The sequence below is a fragment of the Macaca fascicularis genome, chromosome 5, assembly GCF_037993035.2.
Source record: "Macaca fascicularis isolate 582-1 chromosome 5, T2T-MFA8v1.1".
NCBI classification, from domain to species: Eukaryota; Metazoa; Chordata; class Mammalia; order Primates; family Cercopithecidae; genus Macaca; species Macaca fascicularis.
Genome location: NC_088379.1, coordinates 79,983,702 through 79,998,390, shown reverse-complemented (window position 1 = coordinate 79,998,390; position 14,689 = coordinate 79,983,702). Strand labels below are relative to the sequence as shown.

Here is a 14,689-nt window from a genome sequence, read left to right as displayed (position 1 = left end):
AGTATGATCGGCTAAACCGCTCCAGGAAAATAATGGAATATGTAATATATCTCAGACTATAACCAGTTATAAGGTTTATTTAGTTCAAAGCACTCATTTTTGCAGATGAGGACCAGCTTTCTACATTTGCCAGTGGCTTCTCCTTGTGCTCAGATATCATCAGTATGCGGAGAGGGGAAGACACACTTCCCTCTTGGAGATAGTTAGAGAATTTTTAGTCATTTCAAAATAGAATCCATGTACGCCCTGTACACAAAAAAAATGTAGGTCCTAGCAAGGGAGTCTTATCCCCTTCCCTGGATGCCATCATATTGGGTCAAACTTGACCCACATTCTTTGGGAAAAGCTTATGTGGACTTGTCATTGTACCCAATAAAGGATTGCAGCCTCAGCACTCAAAAGGCACACATTTTTCCCAGGTATCTATCTATTCTTAGTTATAGATATCTAGTGTCATCTTTTAATAGTGAAAGACTCTTTAATTCCTTTGTAATTCCCGTTGTCCTATACATATTTTTGAGCTCCTGGGATATATAAGGCTCTGTTGTTAAACATGCAAAAGTGAAAAGGACACAGTTCTAGCTTTTAATAAACTAAGGATCAAATAAGAATCAGACAAAGCAGAACCTTGTCAGTAACCGTAATACATCAACAACCAAAATACAAGGCACGATCGAGGTTGGCTTAGAAGAAAATTATAAATTGCGAAAGAAGAGATTGTATTCATCAGGAGTGGAGAACTGAGGGAAACCTCACGAAAGAGCAAGCTGTGGAGTTGGGTTCATAGAATAGGTGGGTTTCTAGTGGGGTGCGGTGGCTCTCGCCTGTAATCCCAGCACTTTGGGAGCTCTAGGGGGAGTCACCTGAGGTCGGGAGTTCGAGACCAGCCTGACCAGCATAGAGAAATCCCGTCTCTACTAAAAATACAAAATTAGTTGGGGGTAGTGGCGCATGCCTGTAATCCCAGCTACTCAGGAGGCTGAGGCAAGAGAATCCCTTAAACCCAGGAGGCGGAGGTTGTGGTGAGCCAAGACTGTGCCATTGCACTCCAGCCTGGGCAACAAGAGCAAAACTCTGTCTCAAAAAAAAAAAAAAAGGTGGGTTTTCAGAGGCAGCGAGATGGTGAAGCTGAACAAAGGCAAAGACGTAGGAGGGTGTGGGCCCAGTGAGCTTTGCGTGCTTACACTCGCAAAGGGAAGAGAAGAAATAAAAGGCTGGAAATGCCAGTGAAAGTCTGCAGAGAGCTTCAACATCAGACCAGTGGACTTGATTCCCAAGGCAACAATAGGAAAGCATCAGAGGTTTTTGTGGCAAGCAGGAACATGATGGGAGTTAATTTTAGGAAAATTGGTCTGCCACGAAGATGTGGAGCAAATTCAAGGGGAAAGCAGAAATGAGGAGGCCAGGGAAGGCGCTGTTAATGCTTAAACAGATGTAACGAAGTTTTGTGGTAGACACAACCCAAAAGGAAAGACAGGTACAAGTGTAAGATGCACAGTGTTTCAAAGTGTTTTGTCAACAAAGTGAATCTTGAAAAGCAAAGGTAGAGCGAGGGGAGACTGAAAAAGTCATTCATAAAAGCACAAAGGGAAGGCTGAGATGCTGGGTGGGGTAAGAAACTCAGGAGTTCGGCCTTGAGTGTGTTGACTTGGATACTTCTACAAAATATAGATGGGGAGATGTCCAAGGAATTGCTGAAAACCAGGACTGGTGCTCACAGAAAGGTTAGAAGAAGGTCACATTCCAAATCAAGGTATACCTGGCTGATGCTTGAAGACCATCATGCTTGAAGACCATCATTCTGGAAGCCCATCTTGACATCCCAAATCACAGTCTAACACCATTTGCCATCTCTCTTCCAGGTGCTGTGCTGTTGGTTTAGGAATGTGGTTTTCTTGGATCTTGTTTGGTTTCCACTTGTCTTGATACTGATATACAATGGCTTTTAAATGCCCAAAATAAAAACAAGCATTGGGCCAGGTGTGGTAGCTCATGGCTGTGATCCCAGCACTTTGGGAGTCTGAGGCAGGTGGATCACTTGAGGTCAGGAGTTTGAGACCAGCCTGGGCCACATTATTAAATCCCATCTCCAGTAAAAATACAAAAATTAGCTGGGTGTGTTAGCACATACCTGTAGTCCCAGCTACTCGGGAGGCTGAAACAGGAGAATCGCTTGAACCTGGGAGGCAGAGGTTGCAGTGAGCCAAGATCGCACCACTGCACTCCAGACTGGGTGACAGAGTGAGACCCTGTCTCAAAAAAAAAAAAAAAAAAAAAAAAGCAAGGATTGCCATGAAACCTGAATTAGTCCCAGAGGGAGAGAAAGAGAATTCTTATTTGCTTTACAAATGGATAATTCCTATAGAAAATGCTTTATCATTGAATCCCACTAAAAGGGCCCTGAAGACATTTTTTAAAACATGACCTGGCTTATATACAATCAATTAAAACAGCTTTCTAGGCAAACCTTCATTTAAAAAGTAAAATACGGCAGGGCACGGTAGCTCACACCTGTAATCCCAGCACTTTGGGGAGGCCAAGGCAGGTGGGTCATGAGGTCAGAAGTTCAAGACCAGCCTGGCCAGCATGGTGAAACCTTGTTTCTACTAAAAATACAAAAAATTAGCCAGGCATGGTGGCATATGCCTGTAGTCCCACCTATTTGGGAGGCTGAGGCAGGAGAATCACTTGAACCCGGGAGATAGAGGTTGCAGTGAGCTGAGATCACACCACAGCACCCCAGCCTGGTAGACAGAGCAGGAATCCATCTCACAAAACAAAAGTAAAAATTAAAAAGTAAGGTATATTCCAACATTTTGGACAGACTTACTACTTCGTTCTTGGGAGAAATGAAAGCAATGTTACCGGAAGGAAGATAGGACATTAGGCGGCAGTATGGTATATTGAAAAGACCTGGAATCAGGTTTAAATCCAAAGGTGCCCCTTATTAGGTATATGAGCATGAATACATTGCTTCCCTTCTCTGAGACACAATTTCCACATCTCTACAAGAAAATAATAGAATGTTCTGTCCAAAGTTACTGTATTACCAAAGGTAATGTATATGAAATTGCTTTGCACAGGTCTTGGCACAAAGTAGTTGCTTAACAAAGAGCCTAGAGTTCCTTGTGGTGGTCTTCCTGGAATCCCTTCTGGCCCCAAAATGAATGTCTCCCCCTTGACTCCTTCCCTGGGGTGCACCATGCCCCCCAACCATAATTCTTATTCAGAGCTTTGCTCTCTTGGAGATGTTTCTCTTTATCCATAACACATTGGGGCATTCAGGAATACTGGTCCTGCCCTTTAGCTGGAGGACAAGCATTTCAGACCCAAACCAGGGCACTACATCAAGGAGGTTCCAAACTCCACACAGTGCCGGGTCCTTCTCTCCTCCACTTCAGGACAAGATGAAGACATCCTTCTTGGCTCTTTATTCTCTCAGCCTCCGGGAAAGAGTCAGACAATCCTCATAATCATGACTTCTTATTAAGCATTTACAGAATCATGCTACATGGCATCATTCTGGGTCTTTGGTTATAAAGTCTTATACTTTAAGTATTCATTACTTTTAAATGACAAAAAACACAATTACTTTTGCACCAACCTAATACTTTTGTGAACAGTATTTTCTTTGATCTGTACAATAAGTCTATGGGAAAATAATGAGGTAGTTAAGAGCACAGACTGAGTGGGTTCGAACTGGAGCACTATGACTCACTAGCTGTGTATCTGGACAGTTACTCATTCTCTCTGTGCCTCAGTTGCCTCCTCTGCAAAATGGGGATAATAAGAGCATCTATCTCATGTGAGTTACTGCAGAGCTTAAATAATATATCTGTGAAAGCTCCTAGAACAGTGCCTGACACACAGCAAGTACTTTCAAGTGCATTGTAGCCCGCACTCTTCCAATGAGAAAACTGAGCCTCAAAAGTTGAGACAACTGCCTCCAAGTCACATGCCTTAAATGACAGTGCTATATGAAAAAATGCTCAATGTCATTAATCATCAGAGAAATGTGTATCAAAACCACAATGAGATACCATCTCACACCAGTCAGAATGACTATTACTAAAAGTCAAGAAATAACAGATGCTAGCAAGGTTTCAGAGAAAAGGGAATACTTATACACTGTTGGTACGAGTGTAAATTAGTTCAGCTATTCTGGAAAGCAGTGTTGTGATTCCTCAAAGAACTAAAAACAGAACTACCAATCAAACCAGCAATCCCATGACTGAGTATATACCCCCAAAAATATAAATCATTCTACCCTAAAGACACATGAACATACATGTTCATTGTGGCACTATTCACAATAGCAAAGACCTGGAATCAACCTAAATGGCCATCAATGATAGACTGGATAAAGAAAATGTAGTATATATACACCATGGAATACTGTGCAGCTACAAAAAAAGAACAATATCATGTCCTTTGCAGAAACATGGATGAGGCTGGAGACCATCATCCTTAGCAAAGTAACATGGGAACAGAAAACCAAATACCACATGTTCTTACTTATAAGTGGAAGCTAAATGATGAGAACTCATGGGCACAAAGAGGGGAACAACAGACACTGGGGCCTACTTGAGGGTGGAGGATGGGAGGAGGGAGAGGATCAGAAAAAATAACTGTTGGGTACTAGGCTCAGTACCTTGGTGATGAAATAATCTGTGCACCAAACCCCCGTGACACAGGCTTACCTATGTAACAAGCCTGCACAGGTATCCCTGAACCTAAAATAAGAGTTCAAAAACAAAAATAAATGACAGTGCTAGAGCTTAAACTAAGAACTCTCTTGATAACCAGGATCACACAAAATTTGATTAAAAGAAAGCAAAATGAAAGTCTCTTTCATTCCCTCTTTTATAGAGAATTTCTTCATCAGAGCTACCTGTGTCTTACCATTCCTCTCCCTTCGTTCTTCCTCCCCTCAAAAGATTAAAGGTTACATTGTGGGAAAAAACCAAACAAATAAAGTTGTGTATTGGGATCAATCTAAGGTTGACTGCTTACTCTCTCATTCCTCAGCTAGTCCATTCGGTGGGTCTCCCTCATCTTGGATCAGATTCTCTGATAACCTCATTACTTCCATTTATCTGTTTAGCAAATACTAATTGAGTCAGCGTCCTCCTAGGTACTAGATGCAAAGACACAGTCCCACCCCCCTGGGTGACAGTGTAGTTAGTCAAGTCATTGTTTACTAGACGTAACTGAATTACCAAAGGAAATTATGAAATGTTCTTCTCTTTAAAAATAGGATAGCTTCTTAGTCAGCTGCCTGTCTGGCTAACTTATCTAGAAGACAAGAGAGCAAAGGCCTGGGAGAGATTCATATCAAACAGAGGGGAGGTTAGCTCTTTGTAATTTGACTAACAGCCCAGAACAGAGCTGAGAAGACCCAGGCAATGTATATTTTGTATGCCATTGCTTTTAATGGCTGCAATTACTTTTATACCAACCTAATACAGCAAGGCAGTGAAGAGACAGGTCTTGGTAAGAATAATGTGATTTTTGCCTCACAGCCCTGCCATTTACCAATGGTACAGTCTCACACAACTTCCTGAGCTCTTTCTCAGCTTCCTTATGATATTCCTCATGCACGTGGGCGAGATGTCAAGAAAATGGTATGCAAAATGCTTGGCACTGAGCTTGCTACATAGCGGGTGTTGAGTAAGTGGTGACTTACAATGTTATAATAGGGCAAAGACATGTTCTTCTCCACGGACAGGGGAAGGGGGTGCCCACATAGGCCAATCCCACCTAGATTGTGCTTCTGAAAGGGGCTGCCATCTGTTACAATAGGCTTCCAGAAAAGTCTAAGCCAGGTTTGCAGCCATTAAGCACTGGACCAAGCTGTCAACCTCTAGATTGGAAATGCTATCAAGCTACTAATGTCATCAAGTAGCCAAGTCACCGTCTTATGCAAAAACTTCTACTTTGTCTCTCTGATTTCATCTTTGCCCTCTATTGTCTAATCTTAACACAGTATCCAAAGAATAAGTAAATCAGATATGCCATTCCTCTGCCTCAAGTCTCCCAGTGGACATCTTTTTCTTGCAGAATAGTCCATTGGTATTAAAAAGAGAGATTGGCCAGGTGCAATGGCTGATGCCTGTAATCCCAGCAATTTGGGAGGCTGAGACAGGCAAATAACTTGAGCCCAAGAGTTCAAGATCAGCCTGGACAACATGGTGAAACCCCAGCTCTACAAAAAAATACAAAAAAAAAAAAAAAATTAGCCAGGCATGGTGGTGTGTGCCTATAGTCCAGCTGCTCTGGAGGCTGAAGTGGGAGGATTGATTGAGTCCAGGAGGTGGAGGTTGCAGTGAGCTGAGATTGTGCCACGACACTCCAGCGTGGGCAATGGAGCTAGATGGTCTCAAAGAGAGAGTGAGAGCGAGAGAGACAGAGCTTGTTGTTAGCCCAAAAACATGTTTCTTCCTCCAGGCAGACACAATCCTGCATCAAGGCACAAAGCTTGGTGAGCTCAGGCATCACAGTGCAGTGAACAGATCTTCGCAATGCTAGGCTGCCTGGCCACTTCCTCTCTCACTTCATCTCTTCTTACTCTTCTCCTCACCCTCTCTGATCCAGCTGCAATTGAGTTCTTTGAACAGCCCATGCATGCTTCTGCCTGGGTTCCTTTGCACTTTATCATCCCCTCTGTCTGGAAGCTTCATCCCATAGACAGTCTCTGTCTTGCTCCCTATCACCTCATTTCCTTCTCTGTTTGAATACCATCTTCAAGTGAGGTTTTCATCTACCTCCATATTTCAAATTGCAATACCTCTCCCCCTGGGAAATATGGCCATATTCCCCACCCCTGCTTCATAATCTCCACAGCACTCATCACCATTTAGCATACTATACTACTTATAATATATATTGATTTTACCCTTTCTCCTCCCATTAGAATGTAAGTTTCACGAAGGCAGAGAACCTTCACTGTTGTTCACTGCTATATCTCCAGGGCCTGGCACATGGCAGGAGTTCAGGAAATGTCCGATAAATGATTGAATTACATGAACAAGCCCAACAGTTAAAAAACTTCAGCTCCTGCCTCCTGCCCATGCAGCCCCAGCAGAGCCAGTTTCATGCCTTGTTTGATTGCTGCTCCGTTCCCAGGAGGGGTGGAACCTGCTGTCTCACCAAGACTTGGGCATGAGACTGGCCTTCCCCAGAAGCTCCAGGTCCAGAGAAACAATACATCTAACCAAAGTCCCCCAGCGAGTCTTGTCACACAGTTGGTGCTCAGTGGACACTGGAATGTTTCAACAGCCATGTCTTCCTGTTGCTGAACTGAGCTACTGTCCATGGGACAGATGGTTCTCTCTCCGGCATGGGATCAGAAGGCCTGGTTTCAAGTTCCAGGACTGCGCCTCACTCATTGTGTGTTGCTGGCTGAGTCACTTAACCTGCTTGAGCAAAGAACAGAGAAGCAGTCAGATTTGGAATCCACTGGGGAGGCAGGGTTTGTAAAACTTGTTGATTAAATGAACAATTTATGAGAAGAATCAAAATCTAAGCCAAGCATCTGGCCTGAACAGCTGGGTGGTCAGTGATCCCATTTCCCAGAATGAAGAAGATGGGAATACAGGGGTGTTTTTGAAGTGGAGTTTGGGTCAAGAGTTCGGATTTCTATGTAATGGAAGTTGTGGGTAGCCATTGTGAGGATATTGACTTTCCTTCCAAGGAGCTGGAGAACTTCTAGAGGCCTTTGCCACACCTACCTGGGTCTCCCAGCAATCTCCAGTTAACAGCCCAAGCAAGTCCTTCTCTCTGGCTGTGTGACCCTACACAGTATGGTCCCCACTGCCTCTCTGCCCACTGCCCATGGGACTCCTTGCTCTCTGGTGGTCCCTGCTCTGGGGTGTGTCCCTTGCTGTCTCAGCAGGGCCTTTGCATCTTCCAGATACCCAGATACCCACCTGGCTCTCCCATCACCTCCTTCAATCTTTGTCTAAATGTCACCTTCTCAAGAAAACCACCTGGCCACATCACTCTTTGAAAAAACAGCAAAACTCTACCCTTCCTCTCTCTAATATCCCCTGTCTCTCTCACTGGATTTATTTTTCTTCAAAGTATTTACCACATTGTAATTCACTCACACCTTTCTAGTTACAAAATCTCTGCTTCCTCCCACTTGAATATAAACTTCAGGAAGGCAGGGATTTTTGTTTGCTTTGTTCGCTGCTGTATTCCCACAGCCGAGAATGGTGCCTAGCATGTAGTAGGTGCTCAATAAATATGTTAAATTAATTGAAATGCATTATGTTATCTTTCTTTCATATGAAAACCATTGTTCAAATATTGATTTGTTTTTAATAGGAAGTAAGAAAGAGGAAATTCATGTCTGAAGTTCTTTGCTGTCTTGATGACTCGTTTCCCAGGTAAACTAAGACAGTTGGTCACTCCTCCTATCTCTCCATTTCACAGTTGAGAAAACTGAGGCTTAATGAAATTCTGAGGCTCAGTGAGGCTTAGTGACGTTATAATTTTTCTAGCACCTTCAAAAAACTAACCTTGCATGGACCTGGGTAGGTCATCCAGCCAAACAAGTATAGGTGAGCAAGACCCAGCATGTTTCTCTTACTCACACCCACTCATGATGTGTCAGTGTGTGGGGATTAGATCTTAGATTAGCACAGATTTGAAAAGCCTTGCCATAAATAAAGCTGTGAGTAACCTTTGTGTGGGATCCTGCAGAGGCAAGGACTCTTCTAGTCATCAGCACAGGACCCTGGATCTTGGCTTGCCTCTTTGATATTTATTAAGCACTACAGCCTTTAAGAAAGGCACACACACTTGAATATTCATAGCAGCACTATTCACAACAGCCCAAAGGTAAAAACAACCCAAATGCCCATCAAAAGATGAATGAGTAAACAAACTGTAGTACATACACACAATGGAATATTCATTCAGCCAGTAAAGCAGAATGAAGTAATGATACATACTACAACATGGATGAGCCTCAAAACAGCATGCCAAGTGAAAGAAGCCAGACACAGGACAAATGTCATATGATTCTACTTACAGGAAACGTCCAGAGTAAGTAAATCTGCAGAGACAGAATGCAGATTGCTGGTTGCGAGGATGGCGGGGAGGAAGAGTGGAGAGTGGCTACTTAATGAGTACTGATGGGTTTTTATTTTGGAGTGAGGAAAATAGATAGAAATGGTGATTGCACAACATTGCAAATGGACTTAGTACCACCTAATTGTTCACTTTAAAGTGGTTAATTTTATACTATGTGAATTTCATTTCAATTTTTTTTTAATGCACATGCATCATTTGTCAAGTAATCCTTACATAAACCCTGTAAGTTAGATATTGCTACCATTATTCCCATGAGAAAACTGAGCCCAGAGCTGGAAAGGACCTGGCCAAGGTCCCACAGGTGCTAGACTTGAAGCCAAGTTCAGGTTGGCTCCGAAGCCTTGGCCCTTCTGAGCCAGCAGCCACTGATCCTCTCAGAGCTGGGCATGACCTCAGGAGAACCAAGGGTGTCTGCAGATGGTGCTCAGGAGAGAAGAAGAAGGGTCAAAGGGGAAAGGCTTTGAGGTCTCTTTGGGGTTCCAACTTAGCATCAGCAAAACTCAGTGTTTCAACTTTGTGGCCCCTGGTACTTTGTTCACATGGTATGACTGAGCTACCCAGGCTTGATCTTTGTTCCTCTTGACTCCGTTTTTCTTCCTTTCTTTCTTTTTTCTATTTTCTTGAGACAACATCTTGCTCTTTCATCCAAGATGGAGTGCAGTGGCACCATCACAACTCACTGCAGCTTCAAATGTCTGGGCTCAAGCAATCCTCCTGTCTCAGCCTCCCAAGTAGCTAGGACTAAAGGCATGCACCACCAACCCAGGCTCTTGCCTCCTTATATCAAAGAACAGTCAAAGACGGTCGGGCATCATGGCGCATACCTATAATCCCAACACTTTCGGGGGCCGAGGTGGATGAATCACCTGAGGTCAGGAGTTCGAGACCAGCCTGACCAACATGGTGAAACTTCATCTCTACTAAAGATACAAACTTAGCCAGGCATGGAGGCACAGTCCTGTAATCCCAGCCACTTGGGAGGCTGAGGAGAACAATCACTTGAACCCAGGAGGCAGAGGTTGCAGTAAGCCAAGATCATGCCATTGCACTCTAGTCTAGGCAACAAGCACAAAACTCAAAAAAAAAAAAAAAAAAAAAAGAACAGCCAAAGACCATAGATAAGGAGTGAGATTGGGGACTGGGATAGGAGAATAAAGAGTTAGAATACTACAGAACACTAGAACACAGGTCTTAATCTCCTATTTCTCTATCCTTCTTTAAAATGTCTAAAGTCTTTGACTCAGCAATGCAGCACTTGAGTGACTTGAATGTAAACATATTTTGAAAGAAGAGCATATTTTAGGGAATTTCATCGCAGAAGATTTGAATGTGGTGTAATTCAGCTTGCTGGGAGAGGCGGGATGGCTGCTGGGTGGATAGAAATGGAAAGATGCAAGTGAATGTGGCAGACTAACACAATAACAGGGCTAATGATTCCAACATTTTAAAAGTTTCACAGCTCCGAGTGAACACAGGAGACGAGTTCCAGTGGGAGGCTTCTAAAATATCCACTTCGACAGTTTCTGCACTTTTTGGTCTTCTTCTGTTTGTTTCTTCCCCAAAGCTTATTAGCACCTCTGTTCTATTTGGGAGACTTTGGCCACCTTAGCATAGGGAGGAGAACTGGCTCCAGGGGGCTGAGCCCCCCACCGCCAGTGATAGGTCTCTGAGGAATAGAAGATTTGAGTCCTGGGAACCTGTCAAGGACTTTTCCTCTTGAAAAATCATGAAGCTTTGGTCCACAACGTTGTTAAAGGGCTTTCAAGGAAGCAGAGTGCCTCCTTCCACACTCCAAGTAGTCCAAAGCAACTGTGCCCAGACGGTAAGGACTTCCTTCCTGGCTGGGGTGGGCGGCAGCTGGGATAAACACTCATTGAAGCCACTCGGTGCTGTCCTCACTGCTTGCCCCGGGAAAGGGCCAACCCGGAATTTCTGGGTGAGTCAGTTGGGCCTCTCCCACCCATTCTTCTGAACCTCATTCACATCCAGAAAGAGAAGGCTGGAAAATTTGAATAAGCAAAAGACCCAATGACATTGCCCTCAATCAGCTCAATTAGTGTGGTTGTGAATGAAGATCAAACAGGTCAAAGGGAATATTGACAAATGTATCAGCTACCTGGTTTGCAGGTCCCTTTGAACAGCTCAGATCTTGGTGCAGTTTCTATAGGTATTAAAACAGAAAGATTAATTTAATAAGTGACTAGAGTAACATCTGGGGGAAAATTATATTCAGCTGTATGAGATAAAGACCACTGTAGAAGCATTTTCTTCAGGCATGCTCTGCTTTTTCTTTTGAAGGGCTCTCTTATGCCTGATGTTTTATATATAGTATTAAAATATAACGGTAAAATATTTCTTGAAAAAAAAAGATAAAAAGAATTGAAATTAAAGGGAATACCAACAGATGTGTGTGAAAGAAAATAAGATGGGGAATGCAGACAAGTGAATAATAAATGGGGAAGTGCCTGTCTGGATGTTGTTAGTGTCTCCAGAAGTTTTCCCTTCAATCTTCCTGTGAGCTACATACAGTGCAGTGGTTAAAAGTTCAGGCTTTAGGGGCAGAATGTTTAGGTTCAAATTCCTACTCTGCCACTTAGCTGTGTGACTTTGGGCAAGTACCCAACCTCTCTGTGCCTCATTTTCCTCCTTGGTGAAAAGAGAAAACAACAACTATGCACTCAACTGGTTTTTTGTTTTGTTTTGTTTTTGAGACGGAGACTTGCTATGTTGCCCAGGCTGGAGTGCAGTGCTGCAATCTTGGCTCACTGCAACCTCTGACTCCTGGGTTCAAGCGATTCTCCTGCGTCAGCCTCCCAAGTAAATGGGATTAAAGGTACATGTCACCACACCCGGCTTTGTATTTTTTAGTAGAGACGGGGTTTCACCACGTTGGCCAGGCTTGTCTCTAACTCCTGACCTCAAGTGATCCGCCCACCTTGGCCTCCCAAAATGCTGGGATTACAGGCATGAGCCACCACGCCTGGCCTCAACTGGTCGTTCTGAAGGCTGTATGGACACGATGCACATGAAACAGTGGCTGGTCTGGGACACAGCCAACCAAGGGCTGCTCCATGACATTTTCATTGTTTTAAATATATAAAAAATAATAACTGAAGCATTTTTATACAGAAAGGTTGCTTTTCCCCCCTGAAGAAGTAAAATATCTGCCTAGGTGGATCCTTTCTTTCAGCTGTTAAATACATATTGAGTGTTCCCTGCCAGGAATCGGATACCACTCTGAATACATTTGGGCTGAAATATAAAAATATCTACAGTATTATTCTGACTGTTTCTGTGACAGTTTAAATGTCAATTGCTTTCTAGACAATTGCATTTTTTGTTCAAATACTACCACAGGAAGGCTTGCATAGATTTCAGTTAGGATGATAGACCCAAAAAGGCTTTCTAGGTGGCCTACTGTTACTTCCTGAGCTCCCAGCAGGAAAGTGTCAACGTAAAGCATGATACTAGGAATAGTAGCAGCAATTACTAATATTTTCTAGTGCCCTGCTTCATGGCAGGCACCAGTCTCAATAGCTTATATACATATCTCTAATCTCTATGCATATCTCTAATCTTATCAGCTCCAGGAGGCAGATGCTATTAGCCACATTTGACAGATGAGGAAATGGGCCCAGAGTTGTTAAGTGATGCTAAGTGTCGGAACCAGGGCTCCTGGCCAGGTCCATCTGGCTCCCTTCAGTTCACAGGGTATCCAACTAGCTCTTGGTCCTTGTCCCTATAACTTCTGAGACCAAAAGCAATGCATTTCAGAATTTTACTATTTGCCAGAAAGCTCTTGATATCAACTATGATGTTCATCTGCTGCAATTTGTGTCTCCCTCAGGCCTCTCTCCTGCATACTGGACACTCCCTTTCCCCACCCCCACCCCTACTCTCTCTCTCCCCATTGGCGATCTCACAGGGTCTTCACCTGGTTGTCAACCTGGAGAGTTTGGCGCCACCAAGGACATTCAGCCATGTCTGGAGATATGTTTGGAGCCACCTGGGGGTAGGGGGGAAGTGTGCTACAGGCATCTAATGGGTAGAGACCAGGGAAGCTGCTGCACATCCTGCAGAGCACAGGACAGTCTCCCAAAGAATTATCTGGCCCAAAATGTCGATAGAGCTTAGACTGAGAAACCCTGAAAACAGAACTCGTGATTTCTGTGCCCCAAATCCATTCTTACTCAAGTTTTTGTTTTCTCAATACAAGTCACCATGACTCAAAGTTTCTCAGGCCCCAAATCGAAGAGTTTGCCTAATTTGTCCCTTTCACTCATCCCTTTTTTTAACATTTAATCTCTAACTGTCACTATTAAAGAAAAAGAGTTTAGCCAGGCGCAGTGACTCACGCCTATAATCCCAACACTTTGGGAGGCTGAGGTGGGCAGATCACCTGAGGTCAGGAGTTTGAGACCAGCCTGACCAACATGGTGAAACTCTGTCTCTACTAAAAATACAAAAATTAGCTGGGCGTGGTGGTGCACGCCTATAATTCCAGCTACTTGGGAGACTGAGGCAGGAGAATTGCGTGCCATTGCACTCCAGTCTGGGTGACAGAGTGAGCATCCGTCTCCAAAAAAAAAAAAAAAAAGAAAGAAAAATAGTTTAATTCAATGATATTTGACTCATGTTCCCCTTCTCCAACATGATGGTTCAGCTAACTCATTACAATATCTACTTATTCATTTAATCGACAAATGTTTATTGAGAGACCTCCAAATGCCCAACGTCCATATCAGCTTCACTGGAACCTTGTAAAGTTTCATGCAAATACAGTTAAGTACCAATAGGTAGTTTATTTGATAGTGTTCAAAAGAGTTTGCTAAAACACTAAAATAGGCTGGGCGTGGTGGCTCACACCTGTAATCCCAGCACTTTGGGAGGCCAAGATGGGCAGATTACTTCAGGTCAGGAGTTCGTGACCAGCCTGGCCAACATGGTGAAACCCTGTCTCTACTAAAAATACAAATTAGCTGGGCGTGGTGGTGCATGCCTGTAATCCCAGCTACTTGGGAGGCTGAGGCAGGAGAATTGCTTGAACCTGGGGGGGTGGAGGTCGCAGTGAGTCAAGATAGTGCCACTGCACTCCAGCCTGGGAGACAAAGTGAGACTCCGTCTCAAAAAGAAAACACACACACTAAAATACAGAAAAGTTTAAGCTGGGTGTGATGGCTCACGACTGTAATCCCAGCACTTAGGGAGGCCGAGGCAGGCAGATCATGAGGTCAAGAGATAGAGACCATCCTGGCCAACATGGTGAAACCCTATCTCTACTAAAAGTACAAAAATTAGCTGGGCATGGTGGTGCATGCCTGTAGTCCCAGCTACTCGGGAGGCTGAGGCAGGAGAATCGCTTGAACCCAGGAGGTGGAGGTTGCAGTGAGCTGAGATCATTCCACTGCACCCCAGCCTGGTGACAGAGTGAGACCCTGTCTCAAAAACAAAAAAAAATGTTTAAAGTTAAAACTAATTTTTAATGGCCTAAAGTAAAAAGAAAGCCAGTCAATGGAAACACAAGACTGGGGTCAATCCATACACATTTCTCGTGAACTCCGTGTCTACCCGTGCTGGGGGAATATTGGTA

At 43.7% G+C, this 14,689-nt stretch overlaps 1 long non-coding RNA gene across 1 annotated transcript in view; it reads right to left on the bottom strand.

Annotated features, from left to right (window-relative positions):
* Window positions 1-562: 562 nt before the first annotated feature.
* LOC102140910 (uncharacterized) overlaps window positions 563-14,689 on the bottom strand; it is a 57,590-nt gene continuing 43,463 nt past the window's right edge. Inside the window, exon 4 of the long non-coding RNA XR_001490828.4 lies at window positions 563-7,415. This is a non-coding gene — a long non-coding RNA (uncharacterized lncRNA). The remainder of the gene's footprint in view (window positions 7,416-14,689) is intronic.